This window comes from Humulus lupulus, chromosome X (genome assembly GCF_963169125.1).
Source record: "Humulus lupulus chromosome X, drHumLupu1.1, whole genome shotgun sequence".
NCBI classification, from domain to species: domain Eukaryota; kingdom Viridiplantae; phylum Streptophyta; class Magnoliopsida; order Rosales; family Cannabaceae; genus Humulus; species Humulus lupulus.
This window is the reverse complement of record NC_084802.1, coordinates 170469743-170495003: the sequence shown is the minus strand read 5'-3', so window position 1 is coordinate 170495003 and position 25261 is coordinate 170469743.

Here is a 25261-nt window from a genome sequence, read left to right as displayed (position 1 = left end):
AATATGAGCATTAAATGCTTGACCGACCTATTGGTCGAAGAAAACTAAAGCACTTGTCTAGTCTAAAGGCTCAGGTTATTGAAACGTCACATGGCTTGGGGTGTAAAACCCCAGAGAGACTTATTAGTCATCTATCCAGAGAGACATATTAGTCATCTATTCAGAGAGACTTATTAGTCATCTACCTCAGAGAGACTTATCAGTCATCTACCTCAGAGAGACTTTTAGTCATCTACCCCAGAGAGAGAGACTTATTAGTCATCTACTCAGAGTGTAGGACTCCATAATTTAATACTTGCCTGCATGTGTGAATAGGGTTATTACTACTAGGCATGCTTATTATGATTTGGTGACATGTTATTGTCTGCTTATTAGCATGTTTGAGTTTTCTTTTTGAGATTCGGCTCACGGGTGCTATGTGGTGCAGGTAAAGGTAAAAGAAAGCTCGACCATCCTTGAGTTAGAGAGCTTAGGTGACGATGTGTACATATGCGGCTACTCGACCACCACGGTCGAGGGTTTAATGAGGAACTAGGGTTAAACCCTATTTTGTTGCTTAGGTCGGCTGGTTGTAAATCTTTTATTGTAATTAACCTTTAAAGTGTATTTTGGGATCCCAATGTATACAATAAACGTTTTAGGGAAACTTGTATCTTTGACCAAAATTTTTAACCCTAAATCGTTAATCACATTTAGTTACACGATTATGACCAAATGACTCTTCTAGCGAGTTTAGCACTGTTTAAAATGCACAGCGTAACGGTCCCTGGGTAGTAGGGTGTTACAATTATAAAGGCAGACATGCCTGAGATTCTAGACAATAGGGGTGTCAGGTTAATCAGGGACAATAGGGGTGCCATGGAAGTGACCAAAAGGAGACTTACATGTGATCATTGGACAGTAGGGGAGCCATGATCTTATGTTGTATGTTTTTGTGCTGATCATTGGACAATAGGGGAGCCACGATCTTATGTTGTATGCTTATGTGTTGATCACTGGAGAATAGGGGAGCCATTATCTTCTTATACTTATGATCTTATGTTGAATTCTTATGCTTATGTTGCAAATGATCTTATGTTTATGATTATGATCTTATAATGTACGATTATGTTTATGTCGCAAATATTCTCATGTTTGTGATTATGACTTGTGTTGATAGTGATTGCTATAAGAAAAGTATGTTAAGAATGTTTGAGATATGTCGCTTATGCATGTATGTCTTGTTTGTAATTCCTTATTGAGCTTTTAGCTCACCCCTTTACTTTCTCCTTTGCAGGTAAATATTAGGTAGACTTGTTTGGCACGATGGTGAGCTGAGTCAGTTTTCCATAAGTATGTATGTATGATGCAGGGCATCATTGAACGAAAAAACGATACGGAACGCTATAGTGCCTTAAAGTCTTTCATTATGTTAATTTATCAGTGGGGTGTACATATTTATTTTTAAGATTGCATCAAATTCTCTTTTGTTTTGAACATTGGATCCAAACCTTGCATCTATTTTAAATAAAGACCCGACTCATTGTATTTTCAGCCAGATTATGTAATCTATGAAGTTATTATTAAAATTTACATTTTAATTGAGATAGGCAATTAGGAGCGTTATCTGAATATATTTTTTAATTACCATATTATCATTAAATATACATTTTTAATATCTAATTAGTAATGAGAACTCTTTAATTTTTTGTTTACTTAAAAATCTATAATTTCAATTAATATTAATAGTTAATATATTAACGAAATTTTACTTTTTCATTTTAGGGTTCTTTTCAACCGTGGTCCCCATTCATTACACTTTGTAACACTTAGGTCCCAAAAGTTGATTTTGTATCAGTTAGGTCCCCAATCTTTTCAAATTGTATCATTTAGGTCCCTAAATGTTATTTTTTGTTTATTTTTTCTTTGAAAATACATAAAAGAATATAAAATAAATGGTGAATCATTCTAAAAATATTTGGGCATTTAATTTATGACATTAACAAACATAACATGAGAAAAAATATTTTCATGACATTTTTAAAAATATTTAATATTTTTATAAATTAAATTAATGTTTTATTAAAAAAATATTCTTACCAACATCATTGTTGTATAATTAATATTAATAACTATGTTATCTCGATTATCTTGATATTATCAATTTTATTATGTTTATGCTTTTTATTTCATACATTCTTTTTAAAACTTAATAATAGTGTATATAAAGTTATTTATGGCATATATATATATATATATGGAAGACTTCTCAATGGTTACTACCCATAGATGGGTACTAACAATTATGATGATGTGGCAACATTGTTACTTGGTATAGCAAGTCACCAAGAGGTAAATATTTTTTTCTACAATAATTTCGAATTTAATTGTTTTTTTTTGTCATAATTAATGTTGTTTCCAACCAATGAGAGACACATGCTATATTTAGAAATTGACATGCATTTGAAAAATGAAAAGTTTACAATATTATATTTTCATAATAAGTACACGTTTTTCATCAGGTAACCATTCCAAAAATTTTAAAAAATCAAAATTTATTTTTAGAAATATTAATTAATAACTATAAATATAGATAATTGATCTTAATCCAATGGTTAATATTAAAGTAACCATCCATGGGTAGTAACCATTAAGAGTGCACCCATATATATATATGATTAGTTATAAGTTGCATTATAGAAAAAAATTTCAAAATAAAAAATAAATATGTACATTATAAATATTGATAATCTCGTGATAGTTCAGTTATTAATATTAAAAATTTATAGGTAATAATTTTTTTAATGGAAAACTAATTTAATTTATAAAACCATTAAATATTTTTAAAATGTCATGAAAATATATATTTTTTTCAATGTCATGTTTTGTATTGTTATAAATTAAGTGGTCCAATTTTTTTATGATTGATTTACCATTTTTTATATTTTATTTATGTATTTTGAAAGAAAAAAGAAATAAAAATATCATTTAGAAACCTAAATGATATGATATGAAATGATTGAGAACCTAACTCATACAAAATCAACTTTTGGGACCTAAGTGTTACAAAATGTATAAAATTGGAACTGCAGCTGAAAAAAAAAACACTTCATTTTAAATAGCATTATATACATTGGAGCATAATAGTAGGCTTACTTGTATATGGTTGGTCTTCATTCTTTGTGTGTGTAGGTACGTACGTAAGTTGGACTCAATATTTTTTTGCCAATTAGCCCCTAATCTTCTAATTTTGATGCAAACATGCCCATAATACATTTTTGTTGGAAATTATGTTTAAAAAACGGGATATTTGTGGCATAACCCAATGTTTGAGTTTTGTACGCAGTATAGACCCAATGTTTATTTTTAGTGGCAATAGTACCCAAAGTTAGTAAAAGTGTAATTCCGTTAGCCTCCTCCGTTAGGTCTCCGTTTTGTGATGACTGGGCCAACACGTGTCACTCCGTGATTGGTCCAGCTCAATAATTTTTTAAAAATAATTATGATTTGGACTAATAAAAACGTGACACGTGTCTGCCTAATCTCATTAACAGACCTAACGGAGGAGACTGGCGGAATTACACTTTTACTGACTTTGGGTACTATTGCCACTAAAAATAAACATTGGGTCTATGCCGCGTACAAATCCCAAACATTGGGTATTTATGCCACCATTATCCCTTAAAAAACCTATGAAAAAGGATAAAATGTAGTTTGGACCCTATCGTTTTTGTGCGTTGGTAAATTCGTCTTATGGCTTCTTATTTTTAATATATTTTAAACATCTAATGTTAAATTTTTTTAATTTATGACAATAAATAAACAATAGAAAATGATGAAATAGTTTGAATAACAGTTAAGAAATTAATAGTTTAAATTATAAAAAATAAATTTATTATAGACTTATAATCTTAAAAATAGAATTAAAAATTAGTAACATAAAAAACTATAAAATAAAGAAAACTTGAATTAGATTTAAAAAAATAGATAAATTAATAAATTTACATTATTATTATTGATACATTGATAGTTTTATGATATTATATTTAAGTTAAATATGAGATGAATAGTGCCATAATAACACACAAAAATAATAAAAGTTTAAATTATAAATTAATAATGTTGCATCACTAGGTTAAGCAAACACAAACACATCCATACATATCTCTTAACAAGAGTTCATTCAGGAGCATAACTGAAAATCTAGCTAACTTTCTTACATTCATAAAAACATACATAAAACATTCATAACACCATTTTTGGTCAACTTTTGTGACACCCTTTTTGCTGTAATCTTAACATCAGTCACACAACATATACCTTATCATCAAACATTAGTAACATTATAGCAATCAAAGAATAAATAATATCTAACTTCCTTACCTCACGTCTAAGGACAAACCCAAACATCACAATACCACTTCCTCAAAAACCTACTTCCTCAACATGCAAATATGGAATACATTATGCGTTTCACCGAGTACTGGTGGTAAAGCCAAGCGATAGGCAACTTGCCTAAATTTCTCCAAAATCTCAAATGGACCTATATACCTCGGGCTTAGCTTTCCCTTCTTCTCAAAACACATAACTTCTTTCATAGGTGAAACTCTCAGAAACACTTGATCACCTACTGAGAATTCCAACTCCCTTCTCTTAAGATCCACATAGCTTTTCTGTCTACTCTAAGCAGTCAGCATCCTTTGCCTAATCTTGGCGACTGCTTTAGTGGCCTCTCTCACTACTTTTGGACCTAAAATCTGTTTCTCCCCCACCTCATCTCAATGTAGGGGTGTCCTGCATTTGTGTCCATATAACATCTCATAAGGGGCCATCCCAATAGTAGACTGGTATCTATTGTTATAAGAAACTTTTATTAGAGGTAAATATCGACTCCATGATCCCGAAAATTCGATTGCATAGGATCTCAACACGTCCTCCAAAATCTGTATTGTCCGCTCTGATTGGCCATCCGTTTGGCGATGGAAGGTCGTGCTAAGTTTAAGCCTCGTCCCCATAGCTTGCTGTAAGCTCTTCCAAAACTTTGAAGTGAACACAGACCCTCTATCAGAGATTATAGATTTTGGCACTCCATGTAATTGGACGATCCCACTTACATAGAACTCTGCATAATGTTCCGTAGTATAAGTTGTCTTAATCAGTAGAAAGTGAGCTAACTTGGTGAGTCTGTCGATTATTACCCAAGCTGAATCATGTTGCTTTGTGGTTCTTGGAAAGCCTACCACAAATTCCATGGCTATGTCCTCCCATTTCCATTATGGTATACTAATGGGTTGAAGCAAACCTGCAGGCCTCTAGTGTTCCGCTTTAACCTACTGACAGGTGAGACACAGCATCACATACTCCACTATGTCACGCTTCATTCTCTACCACCACTATAATGCTTTTAAGTCATTGTACATCTTGGTAAAACATGGATGCAGGGAATAAGGGGTAGTGTGAGCCTTTGACATGATGCTCTCCTTCAGTTCCTTATTTGCTGTCACACAAATTCGATCCTTATACTGCAACAATCCACCCTTGGACTTAGTGAAGTTGTTGTCACTCCCTTCCATGATTTGTGCTTTCTGTCTAACCAACACCTCATCTAGTTTCTGCTTCTCCTTTATCTGCTCAAGCAAAAGTGATTGCAGAGTTAGACTTGACAAGCTCCTAGTAGCTAATTCAATTCCAGCTGCTACCATTTTCTTCTGGAGTGGTGCCTCTATTGAACTTAGTGATTAGAGAGTCCCATAACTGCGTCTACTCAGGCGTTTGCCACAACGTTTGCCTTGCCTAGGTGATAAAGGGTCTCGCCGTCATAGTCCTTTACTAACTCCATGTTGGGAATAGTGCCCTTAAAGCAATTGTAGTTGACAAATATTTTAAATGAAATAAATAACTGAATTGAATTATTATATATATAGACTATGTCCGATATTATATTGATAATATTAAGTGAATATCATAAAATTCCAAAGTTTATCTATGTGGTCTTAATCTCATATTGGTATGAGATGATCGAGATTAAGATAATAAACTTAAAACAGTTTGCAGTAAAATAAAGTTATGGAATCATTAGATTAATTACTGCTAGTACGGTTCGCTAGTATTATGAATACAAGTGACCTAGATCCGGGTCACTATTGTAGTAGGACACTTTAGTGAATGTGCTTTATATATAGTGATATATAGAACTGGATCAGATGTGATTTGTTAATACTTGTTTAAACACCGTTTTGTAGTATTAATTAAATAGATCAAACAATGATCATATACACGATGATCTTAATCCTGAGGTTGCTATGAACTCCTATACGTGTCATCTGATCATTTGATTCATGCGTTAAGGTTTGTCAAAATGATCAGGCCAAGAACAATTATTTTAGGGACTCAAAGATGTATATGGCTAGGGACATAGTTTAACAGGTATGGAATCTATACCTTCTTATAGATTGAATAATGATTCCCTATTGGCTTGACTTTTGGAACTGAAAAGGTTATGAGCGCTCATGTCGCAAACTTGTTGTGAAATAACCTTCACTAGTAAAGTCAATGGTACTTTAGGAACAAGATATATATAAAAGGGTAAAACGATAATTTTATTCCCTTTTAATTATGAACCATTAATAGAGTATTAACATTGTATGTAATGATTATATCAATGGATACTTTATTCATTAATAAAGTACTCAGTAAATATATGTCTATAATTATCAAGAGTTCATTCTCATATTTATAATGGAGTAATCATGATATTAATAAATATGATTATTTAGTCAAAGAGCTTTGATTAATAATCTAATATTTATTGGAGCATGATATTGTCCATAAGTCCCCAGGGTGGCTTTATCAACACCATATCAATGTAAGAGTTGATACAAAGGTAAAATTGTAATTTGGAAATTTAAGAAGAATTTTATTCTTCAGGTCCAGTATACAATTATATGATAATTTAAGTTGAATAATTAATTTGAAATTAATTATTAATTTTCAAAAATATATTTATTAATTTAAAAATGTAAATTTCAAATTTCATATATATAAATAAATTAATTAATTTTTGAAATTAATTATTTTATTTGAGAGGGAGAAAATAAAATTGGTAAGTCAAAAATAGTTTTTTATTTATTGAGTTTTAAAAGATGATGATAATGATGATGATCAATTTGAATTTTGAATTTAAAATTTAAATTTTGAAATACGGTTGTGATATTTTACTTAAAAAGATTAATACTTTATTTTGTGGAAGATTGAGTTTATTTAAATAAACAAATAAAAGAAAATGCAATATCCCTGAAAAGGGATATAGCAGTACACGCATGACACAGTACAAGGGTTGTGCCATGCGTATATCAATATAGTGATATTGTATTCGTGTTGTTTTTATTTTATTTTATTTATTTAATTAATAATTTGAAAATAGTTTTTTCAAATTTGGTAAGTTAGATATTTACCTAAATCAATGTAGCGCACCAATTTTTATTTTATTTTATTAATTTTGTGCATTGTTTTATTTTTTAATTGTTAAGTGTTATAAATTATTTTTATTATTGTTTGAATTGTTTGGTAGAAATTGTGCAAATTTAATTGTTAATTGTTTTATTTATTTATTAATTTAATTTGTGAATAAAATGAGTTTTAAGGTGCATGGTAGGTAGTGATGCGCCTTAGCAATTGAGTGTGTGCATGTGCATGGTGTGCTTTCAATAGATTTTCTACACATTAATTTCCTTTTATTGGTTTATATTTAATTAATTAAAAGAAACAAAGAGAGAGAGAGAGAGAGAAAGGGAAAGGGAGGAGTAGGCGTGTGGATATAGTGGGAAGAGAGGATTTGTTTTTCATAATTTATTTGACAATTAAGTAATTTGAATTGATGACCATAGCAAAAATGGGAATAAGGGTGGTTGTCATCTTTATCATATTTATTTATATTCCTTTTATCTAAGCAATCAAATAAAAATAAATAAAGAAAATAGGAAACTTTCCCATTTCCCATTAGGCTAGTATTTTCTAGGTTAGATTAAAATGAAGGAAAGAAAAGAAAAGAGGCCATTTCAAGCATTGGGAGCCGTCAGCCATAGAGAGAGAAAGAGAGAGAGTAAGCGTGAGATAGAGAGAGAAAGAAAGGAAGAGAGAAATAAAGAAAGAAGAGAAAGAAAGAGAAGGGAAGAGAAGAGAAGAGGAGGATTTCAAAGGTCTTAGGTAAGTGTTCTTGGGTTTGTGGTTTGAATCGTATAAGTTATCATTTTATTTTATTGATCCTAAGGACTCTCTTCTTCTCTTTGTTATGATTTTCAAAATCTCTAGGGGAGTTTGATCAAAGGTGGTGACCATTGTTTTGGTCCTTGAGTTCTAGCAAGAGAGGTAATGGGAACCCCTTTTGTTTTATGGTTGTTGCTCTTATCTTTTGGTTCTTATGGTTTTGAGAATATTGTTTATGAATGATGGTATATTTTTTTTGTTCTCTTTTGTTTTGTTGGTTGATTGATATTATTGATTTTGGGTTGAAGGGTTGTTTTGTTTGATGCATGATGGTTTTGGCCTAGGCATGTGGGCTATGATTTTATGTGCTTGTGTGTTTGGGCGTGTGGTGTATATAGGCAAGCTTGATTAGAGATTTTTGGTTATACATGAAATATAAAATATTATGGTTATGTTTTCATGGTTGTTTTGAATCAAATGGTTTATGTAATAAGAATGCAAGGATGGTAATGGATTCATGCTAGGGCTTGAGTATTGGATTTGTTGATTGGGGCTATGAAGGTTTTGACCTATAGGGTATTTTTGCATGTTAGTGTTTTTTTATTTTTATTTTTCTTGTCACTTATACACACTAGGAACATGCTAGGTTAATTGGTTCAATGAAAAAATTGTCTTGAATCTATTACAAATGATAAATTAGTGATTACATGAAGGTTATAGTTTGAGTTTTTGAGAAGTATGAATTAAAGATGAATTTCATGATGAATTATGCTTGCTGATTTTTGTATATAATTTGTGAGTAAATTGGTGAAACAATGATTTAAATGCAGAAGTGATGTCTCTAATGATATTTTGATTTTATGTAAATAAAATGGTGTTTTATTTCACATTTAAAATGATGGTTTTACTCAATTAATACATGCTGATTTTGATGAAGATAATGTGATTTTAATCCAAGATTGTGATTTTGGAATGAATTATTAGTTGCTATGATTTTTGATTAGAAATAAGAAATATCTTTTAAATGAAATAAATAATGTGAGTACATTGCATAAATTATTAACCTAAGTTATGTATATGAAAAAATTATATTTTTAATATGTAACCATAAATTTTCCTATTATTATTTAAGTGCTGTTTTTTTTTTATTTTGAGAAAATGTTTGAGCTTAATTTCACTTATGATTTTTAAACAAACTAAAGGTTGCTGAAAGTTTAAATTATTAAGTTAAAATAAGTATTTTGTTAAAATTAGTGAGTTTTACACTTACATAATTTAAGTCTTAAATAATATAAGAAAAAATATATTTTTTTCCCACACTTTAAATTATAAATGCTCACATTTAATCATATAATTTTTATTAATTTAGAAATGCTATATTTTTCAAAAGGAAACAAGAAATTTTATAAGTATTTCTAAATGACTACAAATGTTGTTATTTTCTATGCTAGTTAAAATAATAAATGAAATTATTATTTTATGAGAAATTAAGAAAAAAATCTAAATGAATTATTTTTATGAATTAAAAATAATGTGTTAAGTAGTTTAATCAAACTTTGAGATTTAAATAAATAAATAATGGTGAAGAGAACATGTTGCTGAATTTTATTTGAAAAAGTACGAAATAAGCATGTGGGAATTATCGTTTTAAAACATCACTTTTTAACAACGCTCTCACGTATGCATGTCGCATGCAAATACATTTTTACGTTCAAATATATGCCTATTGTTCAAACATATAGTTTTTTACTTTGTACCCATGAAACGATAATAGGTAGAATTAACATTATTCTTTTGTGATTTTATGTGGAAATGTGTATGTTTGGAATTATTGGGCAACTTGTACTATGTGTGCATGGCTCATGCACACGTGGGGTATATGTGTTGGGCAAGAGAATTGACATGTGATTTTAAAAGGAAATATTTGATTATGGTTATAGGCTTGTTGTAAAGTCATTTTGCTTTACTCAGACCTGAGGTAAGGAAGTTAGATAAAATTTCTATGTTTATGCTATGAAAAGGTAAGAATGGTCTGTTATGAAAATAATGATATGCTATGTATGATGAAGAACCATGAGACATGAAGCATGGAATTTTATCTTGAAGTGCTATGATGAATGTTTGTGCAACATGTGTTCTCCTGTGCGTTGTTTGAAATGGATTTCATGTGTTTGTATGCTGTATGAAAAAGCAAAAGATTGCTAGTGTGTCGAACGCAACACAACAAAGGGGTTACTAAGGATATGACGTAACCCGAGTTACTAAGGATATGGCGTAACACATAGGGCGGATGCGCTGAGGTTATTCAAGGATCAGAGCCTCCTATTTGCCTCACATAGGAGGTCTTTCCAGTTTTATGCTTTTATTGGTTACCTCAAGATGTGACATAGACAATAGTGGCGCCATGATCATAAAGAATATGATGATGATGTTTGATTATGATATATGTTGATGACGTTTGATTATGATGTATGATGATGACATTTAATTATGATGTATGATGATGTATGGATATGTGTCATCCAAAGAGCAGGCGTTGATGACATGTCAAACATTTTTAACATGTGGTTGACACCTGGCAGAGGTTCTGTTCGACCATCGACCAGGGAGATTCCCCTGACATAACATTTGGATTTTATATACGACCAGCTTGGTCGTATACTCCGTATATTTTGAGAAGATCTTGTGCAATTGTAATCATATCCGAGATTATCTCCCATGATTCCCGATTATCCGATTATTTAGGAAAGAATATCTGTAACTAATTCATGTAATCCTCCTTGAGCCTATAAATAGAGAAGAAATAGCTCAAGGGAGGGACTTTTACCTTTGGTTGAATTGAGTTTATGCTTTACAAGAGAATTATAGCTATTACCTTTCAATTGTATTATTCATCCCTCTAAGGCTTGTGAAACTCGAAGAACCCTAGTTCTTTGATCACTCCTTTGAAAATCAATATCAATAATAGCTTAAGTGGACATAGGTCATTACCGATTCGTGGGGCCGAACCACTATAATTTGTTGTGTCGTTTACTGTTCTTTCCATTAGACTTATTTCAATACTTCCTGTCACATCAAGCATTTGACTCCGTGTCAGTTGACCAAAACGGGGTCAACATTCTGGTGCTTTCATTGAGAGCTTGAGACGAAGCGGTTGAAGTACTAATGGCAAAGACAACCAAGAAGACTGGGTAGTCTACTGACGCTGCACCATCTTAACCTCCTCCTCCGAACATGGCTAAGAATGAGCCACACTTGGAGTTTGATGAGGAGGGACTGGACTCCGAAACGCTGAGAAATACTTTGGGAGTATTGCAAGATGAATTGGCCAATCTGAGGGCCAGTCAAGAAAGTGTCGCGGAGACCATGGCGCGACAACAGCAAGAAATAGAGCGTCAGTGCCAAGAGCTGAGTGAAAGATAGGCAGAGATGGACCGTCGTCAGAGGGAGGCCATGGCAGCCCTCGAAGCAGCCCTCCAATTGGCTAGGAATCAGGCTGCACCTGCCTCGCAGCCTGATCAACCCTCAAATGGGCCACCTCAAAGGGGTCCCAATCCTAGCCCTCCAATCCAGCCAACAAGCCCTCAAAGGCCGAAGCACCCACCAATGCCTCAGGATGATGTCCCACCTAGGGGCCTTGAGATGCAGCCTCCATCCCAGGCTGGTCGAGGCAATCCGCCACTTCCTAGGCAGAATAGGGCCGGGCAGCAGCCCCGCAGCCCTAGACGCCCGAGGGGTGAAGAGCCGCACCCACTGAGCAGGGGGCAACGTCCTTGTGGCAACAGAAGGAACTCAGAGACAGGCTCTGCGGTCAGGGACCCCCCACGACATGATAATGTACGGGGACCTACCGACCAGCGCAGGCCTCCCCCTAACGCTCAGGAAGTTCCAGCCCAAGGAGGTAACCGAGGAGACAGTCGGTCCCACCATAGCCAATCGAGGTTCAGAGATGGCCATGGCTACAATGAGGCCGACTCAGGTAGAGGGAATGTTGGTCGGAGGAATGAGGAGAGAGGTGGAGGCAGAAGCCCACCACCTACAGAAGACCAACAAGCAAGACGTAATGCTGGGGGGCAGCCCAGACAAAACAACGTCTTTAGCCGGCTCGGAGCCAGCGAGCAACGACAAAGAGACAACGATACAAGGGATGTACTCAAGGACCGCCGAGAACGGCACGACGAGTACATTCCCCCAGCACTAGAGGACCTGGCAATTCCTGAATCCATTCAGGCCCAAATAGATGCTCTGAACCAAGCAGTGCAACAGCTGGTCGGGGGAAGAACGTCTCACATCGAGTACGACAGGAGAAGGGGCACTCCTTTCCTCCAGAGGATTGCTGTGGTGGAGACTCCCAGTATGTTTAAAATGCCCACACTTCCGAACTTTGATGGGTATGGTGACCTAGTATCTCATGTCAACAAATTTGAGATACAAATGGACATTCAGAAGGTGTCCGAAGACGCTCGGTGCAGGATCTTTCTTGCAACACTTTCTGATGCTGCACAGGAGTGGTTCTTTAAGTTCCCTCCTGCAAGTATTGTTTCTTGGGAGATGTTCGTAAAGGAGTTTTACGGACAATTCTATGCGGGTCGTGTGCACCCAACTGAGGCAAACCAACTGGTCGAGATACGCCAGCAAGAAGGAGAACCACTGAAAGACTACGTCCAGTGTTTCATGCGATCTGCGGCTGGGGCCAAAATAGTGGGAGACGAAGGCAAAATGATGGCCTTAACTGCAGGAGTTAGGCACCGTACGCCTCTTTGGAGTAGCCTCAGGAAGCATGGGGTTAAAACTACCCAAGAATGTTTGGATCGAGCTGATCGATACATCAAGCTCGAGGATGCGATTGCCAGCGAGGGAAAGATCCCAAATAAAGATAAGGGGACTGAAGACCCCGCCAAAGCCGCCAATGGGTCAAAGCCCAACGGCAAAGGAAATGGGAATGGCAACGACAAGAATGGGGGGAAAAGGCCCCATAATGAACCCTCTACTTCCGAGAGCAAGCGCGCTAAGGGCAATCGTTATGGGCCATGGTTCACCAACTACATTGCCCTTGTCGAGTCTCGAGCAGAGATGTATCAGGCCACAAGTTCCAGTGTGCCTTACAAAAGACCTGCTGCCATTCGAAAGGATATTTCAAAAAGGGATACGACCAAGTTCTGTCATTTTCACAATGATTACGGACACGATACGAACGAGTGTAACCAGTTGAAGGATGAAATCAAGTTCCTTATTAGACAAGGACACTTGAGGAGATACGTGCGGGCCACGAGAGCTTCCCAACGAGAGGCTGCATGTGGCAATGAGCAGGCGCCTACACGCCAACGCTCGCCACCTTTACAGCCTGACCCTGTGGCTGACACCTTACTCACCATCTGCGGAGGCCCTCACCTTGCGGGAAACAGCAGAAAGGCAAGGGAACGATATGCTCGGACCCTACGTCACGACTAGGACATCGAGATGATGACTGTGGAGGATCAGGCATCAAAGATGGCTCGAACAGAGGACGGTGCAATAACCTTCTCTGATTGTGATGCCCAGCATGTCCGGTTCCCACATTCCGATCCGCTGGTCATGGATGTTCAGATTGCCAACATGATGGTGAAAAGAGTACTGGTCGATACAGGAAGTTCAGTTAACATCCTGTATAAATCTTCGCTAGAACGAATGAAGTAGTCCGTCAAGGACTTGGAGCCCTGCAACCAAACAATTTATGGTTTCTCTGGTGAGGGACTCGCTCCAACAGGGTCAATCAGGCTTCCAGTAACAGCAGGTACTACGCCCGCCACTAGGACATTACTCTCTACTTTCATAGTAGTTGATTGTCCTTCGGCCTACAATGATGTAATTGGAAGGCCCATACTGGTCGACCTTCGGGCCGTCACCTCTACATGGTATCTGGCCATGAAATTCCCAACAGACGTAGGGGTGGGTCTCGTATTGGGAAACCAGAGGGAAGCAAGGGAGTGCTACAATGCCTCAATCACTAAGGCCAAGAAGGGTATGTCGAGGAGTGCTCCCCCAGAAAAGTTGCAGATGGCCATTGATGTACAAGCCCAATCAGGTGATGAAGTCACCAAATAAGGTGTTGCCCAAAGTGAGGATAGAGACTTAGATCCTCGCTTTGGGGATTTTGAAGAAGATGTAGGACCTGTCGAGGACCTTGAGGAGGTCCAGCTTGACGAAGAGTTTCCGACTAGAGTTGTAAAGGTCGGCAAAAATTTAGAAGCAACAACCAAACACGCACTGGTGGAATTTTTGAGGAAGAACCAGGAAGTTTTTTGGTTCACAGTTTCCGAGAACGCACGAGGGACTCTGACAGATTTCGTGGGACATATGAAAGATTATTTTCCTAAGTTTACTTATTGCTGGTCGCAATAAATAAACTTGGGGGGCAAATGTTATCCAAAGAGCAGGCGTGGATGACATGGCAAACATTTTTAACACGTGATTGACACATGGCAGAGGTTCTGTTCGACCATTGACCAGCGAGATTCATCTAACATAACATTTGGATTTTATATACGACCAGCTTGGTCGTATACTCCGTATATTTTGAGAAGATCTTGTGCAATTGTAATCATATCCGAGATTATCTCCCATGATTCCCGATTATCCGATTATTTAGGAAAGAATATCTGTAACTAATTCATGTAATCCTCCTTGAGCCTATAAATAGAGAAGAAATAGCTTAAGGGAGGGACTTTTACCTTTGGCTGATTTGAGTTTATGCTTTACAAGAGAATTATAGATATTACCTTTCGATTGTATTATTCACCCCTCTAAGGCTTGTGAAACTCGAAGAACCCTAGTTCTTTGATCACTCCTTTGAGAATCAATATCAACAATAGCTTATGTGGACATAGGTCATTACCGATTCGTGGGGCCAAACCACTATAATTTGTTGTGTCGTTTACTGTTCTTTCCATTAGACTTATTTCAATACTTCCTGTCACATCAAACATTTGACTCCGTGTCAGTTGACCAAAACGAGGGTCAACAATATGATGTATGGTTATGACGCACGATTACCATATAGATATGTTTTTATTGTGTTTTCCTTGTATGTTGCTATATTTTTTTGTATTTCCTTACTGGACTTTTAGCTCACCCCCTTACTTTCACCCTTTCAGGTAACAAATACGGTTTCTCTTTGGCATGCACTGTGATGTAGGGAGTTCCGACGTCTGGGTGTGTATGGCATGGGGGTATCCTATGAACGACTAAACGATCAAATTAAGCGTCAGATTTTAAAGAATGATGTTATGGACCTAAATTTTTAAAACCTATCTGTGGGACTTAAACTTTATTTGTTTTTTAACGTTGCATAAGTACACTTATTTTTATTTTAAACTATTAGGCCCAACTTGCATGTTTTATCAAGGTCCCGTTGGATTTCATAAGTTAAGTGGTATTCTTCTATTATTTATGAGTATTGAGACATTTTACAAAGAACTAGTTTAGGGCGTTTTACAAATGGTATCAGAGACAGGTCGTTCATGTTTCCAATGACCCTCTCCATACATGCTAAAGATGGGAAAATCTCACCTCATCGCGTCGTAAGTATTTGTTGTATATGTTATCTTTATTCTTTCTGCTTTTAAATTTTGTAGTTTTGTAATTACAGTATAGAAAGATGCCTCCTATTATTTGAACCACTAAGAAACAATTACTTAAGGAGATTCGCGCGATACCTAAGGTCCAACTCGATGAGGATCACAACGATTGGAGAATTGCTGTGCTGAAAACAACAATAGTGGTTTGCGATCGTATTCAAGGAATGATGAACAAAAGAGGGGCGTTGTTATGGCCCATAGAACAATACTGGGTGTTAAGGGAAGTGCTATCGATATATCCTAAGGCCCTTCTCCAGTTGGCCATGGCTTGGTATGACGTCATTCAGGACGACTTGGACTTTAGCACCATCGAGTACACGATCTACGACCTCATAGATAACTATGAATTCCACCGATTGGAGGCGGTCATGGTAAAGAAGGATGACGGAGAGATGGAGGAGCGATACGAGACAGTGCATGATTTGGAAGGAGAGATGGCGTGCCAAGAGGTAGTGCATGCCATACAAAAAGTAAGCGCTAGGATGAAGACGTTGGAAAATGCTCCTGATTACTTCCACATTTTGGAGGACGTCTTCGACTACAGCTCAGGGGACGAGTCCACGGTTGAGGACTAGAGTCTGTCACGTAGCTCCTTCAATAAAATGTTAACGAATAAGATGGAACTTTTTTTAAAGAACCCTTAAGAACTTATGGCTTTTCATTTAAGGTTATTAAACACTTTATGGGTTGTTTGAATTTTAGAATAATTTTTGAACAAACTTTGAATGTTATGGTTTAATAATTTTTCTCTTGAAAACTCTAAATGGTGTGAATGTGGAATGTATGATAATTTTCATAAATATCTATCAAACCATTATGCGATTTATCCTCTCTTATGATTTTCTTTTGGTGCCTTACAATCTCATAATGTCAACAAGAGGAAGAGGAGGCAAGGGAAGAGGAGGAGACCGAGGAAAGGATGTCTCCACAAGATCTAGTGCCACAACAATTCTTGATTTGGGAGTGCCACCAGCCCAACCAGCAGCCCCAGCCGCACCAACTGTGGATTTGGCCGCAGAGATAGCAAGGTTGAGGGAACAACTAAGGTAGAGATATGAGGAGTTGGCATACACCAGGCAAGTACCCCAAGTGCCTCAAGTACCAGTGGCACAACCTGAGCCTCCAGTACCAACACCCGCACTACTGCCTATGGCTTATTGATTTGAGCCGGTCTATGAGCATTTAAAAAAGCAAACCCCACCTAGCTTCGAAGGGAAAGCTGATCCTATGGTGTCAGAGGATTGGTTGAGATCAGTTGAGGCCATCTTTGAGCACATGGAGTTGAATGATCACCAGAGAATTTCATGTGTTGCCTACTTACTCAAGTTGGATGCAAGGATATGGTGGGATGTTGTCAAAAAGACTTGTGACCTGAATACCATGACCTAGGCAGACTTTGTTTAGGCATTTGGCAAAAATTACTATAGTGCGGTTGTATTGGCAACCAAGGTGGACGAGTTCATGACTTTGTTTTAGGGGAACCTCTCTGTCCCATACTATGCGCAAAAGTTCGATAGGTTGGCTAAATTTGCGCCAGAAGTTGTACCAACTGAAGCCTTGCGAGTTCAAAGGTTTATGAGAGGACTCAAGCCAATGATTGCTTGGGACGTTAAGATGACCAGCGCTGAGGTGGTCAATTATGCTAAAGTATTGGATAAGGCACTTTTAGCAGAATACTTGGAGGATCAGATATGGAAGGACAATGTTTCCAGAAGGGAGGCCCACCGAAACAAGGGCTTCCATGAGGGCAATAAGAGGAAAGCTAATGAAGGGCAGAATAGTGGCACCGACAAGAGGCCTAGACCTCCGACAAGAAATAACAACAGTCACAACAGTCATAACGACCACAACAACCACAACAGTCACAATAATGATCGTAACCGCAGGAATCACCAAAGCAACAAAGTTGAGCACCCAGCTGTCCTAAATGCTCGAGACGACATATGGGAGAATGTCAGGCCGACACCAACATATGTTACAAGTGTAGTCAGGCAGGACATCTGAGGAAATATTGCCCACAATGGAAAGCGGGACAGAATAGTAACATCAACCTAGTGCCAGCACGGGTTTTTGCTTTAACCCAAAAGGAAGCAGCCAATAGTAACACCTTAATCACATGTCAGCTCCCTATTTCTGGTATGATGTGTAGAGTCCTTATTGATTCTAGAGCAACTCACTCTTATATTGCTATGAATATGATTGATAAATTGGGCATGCCTCGTAAAATATTTGAGCATAGTTTTAGTACAATGTTATCATTGAGAGATATGATGTTCTCAACAAGGTGGTTACAGTCAACACCTATAGCAATAGAGGGTAGGGAGTGCCCAATAGACCTCATAGAATTAAACATACCAGACTATGATGCCATACTTGGCATGGATTGGTTATCCAAACATGGAGAGATGATTTATTGTCAGAAAAAGAACATGGAGTTCAGACCAGAAGAAGGAGAACTCTTTTTTTTTTTTTTTTTTTAACGGAGAGGTAGCGAGTTTTTGTACACCCATAATATCACTACTAAAAGCATAGAATATGGTGCAACATGGGTGTTCGGCATATCTAGCAGTGTGGTGGATAAATCCAAGGAGACAGAGTTGAAATCGAAGAATGTTCATATCGTTTGTGAGTTTTTAGAAGTGTTTCCCGAGGAATTATTAGGTTTACCCTCGGATAAAGAAATCGAATTTGTGATCGAACAAGTACCAAAAATAGCACCAATACCTAAAACATCCTATCAAATGGCACCTGCAGAGTTGAAGGAACTCAAGACCCAGCTACAAGAATTGTTGGATAAGGGGTTCATAAGACCTAGTCATTCGCCATGGGGGGCACCAGTCCTATTTGTGAAAAGGAAGGACAGGAGCATGAGAATGTACATTAATTACCGAGAACTCAATAAGGTCACCATTAAGAACATATATCCTTTGCCTATGATAGATGACCTTTTTGATCAATTGCAAGGGGCAGCAGTATTCTCAAATATTTATCTGCGATTCGGGTACCATCAGTTGAAAGTAAAGGATGGAGCCATTCCTAAGATGACTTTTAGAACTTGCTACAGGCACTATAAGTTCTTAGTGATGTCTTTTGGACTCACTAATGCCCCATAAGCATTCATGGACATGATGAACATGGTATTTAATGACTATTTGGATAAGTTTGTAGTAGTGTTTATAGACGATATCTGTATCTACTCAAAGACCAAGAAGGAGCATGAGGAGCACTTGAGGTTGACCCTAAAAGACTACAAGAACATCAATTATACACTAAGTTCTCTAAGTACTGGAATAGCAAAAGATCCATCAATGATCGAGGCCATTAGAGATTGGCCCCAGCCAAAGAATGCCTCAGAGGTTCGAAGCTTCTTAGGGTTAGTGGGTTATTATCGGAAGTTTGTCGAGGGTTTTTCAAAGATTGCCACACCCTTGATCAACTTGACCCGCAAACATTAGAAGTTCACATGGACCGAGAAATGTGAAGAAAGCTTTCAGACTATGAAGGATAAGTTGATCTCTGTACCTATCCTTTCTGTTCCCACAGAAGGCGTGAAATTTGTGTGTATTGCGACGCATCAAAGAATGACTTAGGATGTGTGTTAATGTAGGATGGGAAGGTGGTAGCTTATGCTTCCAGACAACTCAAGGACTATGAACAACGGTGATAACTCCATTTTAGTGTCTTTTTAGAATGTGTTTTTTATGGTAATCTTGAGTCTTTATGTTTGTTTTGTGCAAGATTACGCTTGTGTTTGTCTTTGTTGTAGGTTGGTACTTTGGATCATGAGTTAAAAGTGAAAAGAAGAAAAAATGGTGGAAAAATGGAGCTTTTGGTAGTTGTTCGACTCAAATTGGTGCTAAGGATGAATTATAATAAGTTTTTGATGAAGGAAGGATGTCAAAAGGTTAAAATCTAGAAAAAAAATAGAATTAGAGTCGTGACATGGGCTTAAGGGCTGCGACTCTATCAGAGGCTGAAGGATTGCTGAAAGGAATTAGAGTCGCGACTTGGTCAAAAGAGTCACGATGCTAGAAGAAGTTAGAGGCGAATCCAGGAGGTCCATGGAGAGGCAGGCAACGACCTGGGCTTAGAGGGTCGCGGCGCCTTGAGGGCTAACCAGATTTTGAAGAGCTTTAAAAAGACACGGGTCGCGACCTAGGAAAGGCCAAGTCGAAACCCATCTATAAAAAAAAAGAGGAATTCGTGTTTTGTTAGTATAAATTAAGATTTAGGGTTTAATTAGGGGAATGTCAGATTTTAATTACAAATTTAGAGATTAAATTTGATTCTCTGACAATTTTTTCTGCAGTTTCATATTTTTATTTCTTCTTCAAGTCTTTGAATTCTATGTTTCTGAATAATTATTTTGTTGTTTTTGTCATGTCTGATATGAGCTAAACATCTCTATCTAGGGGTTAATGTAGTCTCTTGGATTTTTATTTAATGTTATTATGATGTTCTATTAATTCTTCTTCTTTATTCTAATCTATATAATGTTTGTTTAATGCTACTACATATCTGATCAATATTTGCTTGATTTATGATTTTGATTCAAAATTCGAAAGATGAGAATTGAATATGCTATCATTTTATAGACATAGGTTACATATTGAATGAAAGTACCTATATGGCTTGTGTAGCAATTAGGTTTCTATGCTTAATGCCTGCTATATGTTTAAGTTTATCACAGAGATGTAGAAAACCTGCATATATGTTGAGATCTTATATCTTGAAAAAGAATAGGAATTGATTTATGTTAACCTGCTATTATAATAGGAATAAAGAAATTTAGAACTGATTAATAAAATTAATAGAATGAAAAGTTGATGAAGTTAATACCCTAGGTCTTTTTATTATTAATTTTTATCCTTTGATTAATTGTTTTGTTTTTAGTTATTGAAATTATGTTTGTAGTTATATTTATTCATCTTAATTTTACTTGCCAAATAGAAAGTAAAGAACGATTATTGGTAATTGGTTAATAGTCTCTGTGGGACGATATCCGTTGTTCCAGAATTTATTACTTGACACGACCACGTACACTTGCGTTCATATTTTACAAATCAAGTTTTTAGCACCGTTGCTAGGGACAATTTAATCAATATCAAATATAATTGACTCTTGATTCTAATTTGGTTTATATATGTTATTTTTATTTTTATTTTCATTTTTTTCCTTTTTTTTTTCTATGTTTGTTGTTTGTCTTGCGAGGAACTTGAGATGTCTCATATACAAGTCCTCATGAATTTTGTTCAACTTGACTTGGAGCCATTATACAAGGCATGTTGGAGATACAAAGATTTGCTAACGAGGATCCCATAACATGGTTTATCCAAAGAGTGTCAATTAGAAGACTTCCTCAATGGGTTGAATGTCGAAGCAAGAGAATGGGTAGAAAGAGGAGATGGTACCACCAATTTCTACCAAGTATCCATGGATGAAGCCTATTGGATGTTGGAAGACATGGAAAAATACAATGAATGCTGGTATTGGAATTGTTTAATGAACAACCAAGGGTGGGAGAGCAATTGTAACAAAATGGAGCCAATTTTTAACACTTGCACTGAAGGACCAAATGAGGAAAATTGGGAATATTTTCAAGAAGTAATCATAGAAGAGAAACCTCACCAAGCGACTCAATCATGTTCATTGGAGGTATTGATGATGGAGTATATGGATAAAAATGACGCCCTAATTCAAAGCCAAGATTCATCATTGAGGAATTTGGAAAATTCAAGGGGGAAAGAAAAAAGTGAAGAGGTTTACTTGGGGAGTGGTAAGGAGATGGAGCTACCAATGGAAGAATTTGAACATCAAATGGAGCCCTCTTCAATTCAAAGTAATGAAGAAAAAAGAGAGAAAACAATAATGTCAAATGTTATCTCTACCCAAGATGTGGATACATTGTTTGAGCAAAGTAGTGAAGAAAGATTGAATCCACCATCTCCACCTCCATTAGCATCATTCCTTGGCATCCATCATGTTTGTATTTCCAAAGAAAGTCAAGTTGAAAATTGGAGCCACTACAAGAAAAAATACTTTCAAAGACCAAAAAAGTATTATCAAATATATACCATAACACTTTTTGATATGTTAAGGAAAGTGGTGCTATAGTAGGTCGGAGCACTTTGCATAAGACTTTTCCATAGTTATAGACATGTGTTATGGTATAGCCTACGATAACACTTTTATTGTGTTATTTTAATAGTTAGATAAGTATTTCATTATGCTATTTATAAGTAGATTATATAACACTTTTTTGTACTTATAATAACATACTTTCTGCATTATAGAAAATAGTTTGCATAACATAAATTTATGCTTATAAACTAGTGTTATTGTAAAAGATACAATAACACATTTTTTGTTTTATTTTAATATTCACTACTACAAAAATGGGATTTCCCGACAGTTTTTAACTGTCGCTATTGAGCAACGATGACAGTCGACTAACTGTCGTATTTGCCTATGCTGGCGTAGGGGTAGCTACGCCGACAGTTATTAGGTGTCGCCGTTGTTGGCTACGCCGACAGTTATTAAGTGTCGCCGTTGCTGGCTACGCCGACAATTATTAGGTGTCGTCGTTGCTGGCTACGCCGACAGTTATTAGGTGTCGCTGTTGCTGGCTACGCCGACAGTTATTAGGTGTCGCCGTTGCTGGCTACGCCGACAATTATTAGGTGTTGTCGATGCTGACAACGCTGACGAATTTTTTTTTGGACACACAATGCGTGCTCTTAAAAGTTATACTTTTAATATTTAGAAAATTAATTTATATTTATTTTAAATTAAAAATTATGATTTAAATGAAACATTTGTATACAAATCTAAAAAATTATAGATTATAATAACAATTTTTTTACAATGAGTTAATTATATTAAGAATTTAATTGTCTTCCTTTTAAAAAAAATCTAACTTTTACAATTGAAATTAATCTATCAATTACATACAATGGTAGAGCACAACAAAACTATATACATAAATAAAATACATAATTCTTACAAGCATGAAAGAAAATAATACCCAACAACATGAAGAAAAAAATTCTTGTTGCCTTGGTTCTCTTATATAATTGTCTTAGTTCTCTTAAATATCCAAAGTAGAGTTTTAGCCTACAATACAGAATAAACACCATTAAATTATAGAAATAAAATCATTTAAATCTCCATAATAAAATTCAATAGTAAAATCTCCATAAAACAATACAAAAGCATAAGATTAAGACATAATGGTATCTTAGCATAAGACAATTAATGAGAATATGACAAGAGAGTATGAGTTAATATATCAAGCATAACATGTAGACTTTAATGGGAATATGTCAAATATCAAGCATTTGAATCAATATAATAATAAAAATTTCAATGGAGGCATAAACCTTTACTTAAGATGCATGCTATGATGTGAAAAGCAAGTACTCTTTGAATATTATTATAATCCAAGTACTCTTTGGATTCCAACCCAGTTGCTGGTCACGACAGAACTTCAAGAAGGTGTTGGCAAAATAAGAATTAAAACCCATCAAGACATGCCACAGAGCATGACCCTGGCAGTACTATCCTTCTACAATATATATATACACTCCTACAATATATACACTCGCAACCCATCAAGACATGCCATAGAGCATGACCCTGGCAGTATTATCCTTCTACAATATATATAACCACTATTAACTAAAACATCTTTTTAAGTTATTTTCTTGCATGGCAACTCATACCAGTAGAAATGAGTTGATCAAAAGGTTTAAAAAGAAATAAAAGCCTTTTTTATAAAAAAATTTGGTAGTGATTGATCATAACAAAATCAAGTTTTAGATGCTTTAATGTGGTAGAACTATATTATTCAATTCAAGAACTAACAGTTACACCCAAAATTGGGAGACTAAAGTTAGACAGTATACTCTTTTATACAAAAACATAGTGTACAAACCAAAGTATTTTGTCTATTCAAATACAATCCAGGAATAGATTTAATATATATTTATATCAAATGAAGAAATATCAATCTTGGGAACACAATAAGAGTTAAAATAAAGATCAAATATAACCTAAACAGAAACCAGAATGAAGAAAAGTGATGAAGTGAATGTCCAAAAATCAAATTCACAGATCATGACATGGAAAATTCTTGGAGTGAATTGAATTCAAAGGCATAACAAAGCTAATAATTAAGAGTGGGAGAGTTTATTACATAACCAATAAATGTCTCAACTTAACTAGATTCCAAAGAACTCAACTCATCGGTCCGATCCGCTTGTTCTTTCTTGAACTTTTCAATCTTTCATAACCACTACATTCATAGTATATATAACCACTATATATATATATATTAGTATGCAAGTTCTCTCTTATTATTAATTTTATACAATCAGATGTAGATGTAGTATATGCAACAGCAGCGGTAGCATAGCAGCAAGGCTGAGTTATTTCAAAGGTGTTTGAATTGAGAGAGAAAGAGAAGACTATGTATATATAATAGAAATAAGAAGTAGAGTTTATAGCTGACACCATGGAAAAGCCTCCTTCTCATCTCTCTCTGTATAAATATATGTACATATATATACGAAAAGCTAACAATATAATTACAAAATCTCTTTCGGCTATACATATTTGGGAATAATTAATACATTTACATATTATGTATTAAATGGCTATAGTGCAGTGCTATAGGAAATGTGATCTTCTACTGTGTATAAGTATAATTATTCTTAATACAAGTATTAAGAACTTTACTGAACCATGTTTATCATGGAAAACATATAGCTGTCTTTACTGACTAAATCAACCATGGAAAAGTTACATCAGAACCTCAAAATACTATATCAAATACTTCAAAGACAACCATTGTTGGTGAAATTTGATTAAGAGAACTCTCAAACTAGTAGTAGAGAGAAGAAGGTACCTGTTGTTATATCTTCAATCTCTCCTTCCCAATTTATTATTGATACTTTAACAATTTAGCATTGAGAACCAAAGACACAATAACTAACATAAAACACTACCAAATTAAGTATTTTAAAAAAAAAAAAAGAATACCCATTTTCAGACTTAATTCACCTCTAAACCAAAAACTGTGAAACTAGAAAACTAAAAACATTCACATATTATTGAAGATTAGAACACTATTAATAATTGCAGAGTAGATATTCAATATATTTATATTAAATGCATTAACATATACTTCATTGAGAATTGTAAAGAACCTCAAACAAACTCAAAAGACTATAAAAGATGAAACTCCTATCGTTATATTGGCTACCTAAAAGACTATTATAAATAGACATCCTTGCATGGGTCTTTGACAGTTTCATGAACTATGGCACAAACTCAATAAAATCATATTATATATGGCATATCTACATGCATTATCATTATTTACAAAATGTAAAAATAATTGATCATCAGCCAAAACACTTGCTTGAATTTTCTATAGTAACAAAGTAAAACAAGGACATATC